Source organism: Galeopterus variegatus, unplaced genomic scaffold (assembly GCF_000696425.1).
Source record: "Galeopterus variegatus unplaced genomic scaffold, G_variegatus-3.0.2 Scaffold63847, whole genome shotgun sequence".
Taxonomy (NCBI): Eukaryota; Metazoa; Chordata; class Mammalia; order Dermoptera; family Cynocephalidae; genus Galeopterus; species Galeopterus variegatus.
In genome coordinates, this window is record NW_007789958.1 from 1 (window position 1) to 1,582 (window position 1,582).

General features: G+C 44.4%; 1 pseudogene; it reads right to left on the reverse strand.

The window, feature by feature from the left end:
* Positions 1 to 153: 153 nt before the first annotated feature.
* LOC103584549 lies at positions 154 to 958 on the reverse strand (annotated as a pseudogene).
* Between the last annotated feature and the right edge of the window lie 624 nt (positions 959 to 1,582).

Sequence of the window (1,582 nt, forward strand, 5' to 3'; positions counted from 1 at the left end):
GCCCAGAGGACATGACACTTTTTTACGATAGGGAAAGAGTGGCTGTATTGACATTTGGGCGCTAAAGAAAGGTCTGGGCCTCAATATTCCTTAGGGCTTGCCTGGGAAGGTGCTGGGTGGGGATCTGTAGGTCAGCCTTGGGCTGGGGTAGAGTTAGTGCCAGCAGGTGTTGTAGAAGGCTTTGAAGGTTCAGAAATCCCTCCTCGTGCCAGGAAGGCCATCTTGCAGAAACTTCCTGCAGCACTGGCATGGGGCTTGGAACAGCTTTATGTAACTTCTTAACCAGATCATGGAGGATCTGATCAGGATGTCCAGCACCTGGGGCAGCTGATAGTGGAGCAGGGCAGTGGTGGCGTGGTCTGTCACCTTCTGGAATACTTCATAGTTGGATTTGGATCATATATCAAGCTTGCAGTCTTCTGTGTAGACATTTTCATTATCTTCCTTTACTATTGTTGGATCAATGAATAGGCTCTGCATGACAATGATCACTTTCGACCCTTTCCCAAGGTTACCAGAAGCATTGCTGATGTTCCATTGGGTCTGGATAAGTAGATGGACATTTCAGGAAATATCCTGTCAATGCAGCTGATCATGTCATCATCATATTGAGGCAGTAAGGTGAGAGTCATGGGCTGAGTCTTTGGTCTGCATTTGGCATTAGCAGAATGCTTCAGCAACTATTGATTCAAAAAGCCAGATGCTAGACCTGCATGGCACTGCAACTTGTTTGACCACTTATATGCTTGAAGGAGTTGACTATAGAGAGGGGTTTTGTCCTGCACAGGATCCAGGCTTAACAACCCACTGTCATGGAGAGGATGGTTCTCAAATGGCTTGCTACCAAATTGCTCAGATGTTCTGGCTCACTGAGGTCCCAGTTGATAGAATTCAAGCTTTCCTGGAAGTGTGCAGTGAAGGACTTCTCCTGGCCCTCCATTGTCTCCTCGTTCCACATGCCATTCTTCAGGCAGTAGAACGCCCTACTCACGCTGGAGCACAGCGCCTGGATGGCACTGATGGCATGGGAAAATGCCTCCAGATTCACTCTGACACTCTGCACATCAGCCACGTTGTCACCACCACAGCGGGCTCTCCCTGTTTGTGCCTTTAGAGTCATAGCTAAAAAGGCATTGTCTAATCCAAGATCATAAAGATTTACCCCTATTTTGTCTCCTAAGAGTTTTATAGTTTTAGCTCTTAGATTTATGTCTTTGATCCATTCGGAGTTAATTTTTATATATAGTGTGAGGTAGGGGATCAACTTCATTCCTGGAAGGCAGCTATACTCACCGCTATACCACCAACACTCCATCTTCATTCTTTTTGTGTATTGATATACAGTTTCCTAGCATCATTTGTTGAAGGGATTCTTCTTTCCCCTGTGTTAATTTTCAGAATCAGCTTGTCAGTTTCTTCGGAGAAGCCTACTGGGATTTTGATAGGGATTGCATTGATTCTGTAGATCAATTTGGAGAGTATTGCCATCTTAACAATATTGAGTCTTCCAATTCATGAACACAGATTTTCTTCCATATAATAAGAAATAAAAGATATTCTTCAATTTCTTCAACTCTGTAAC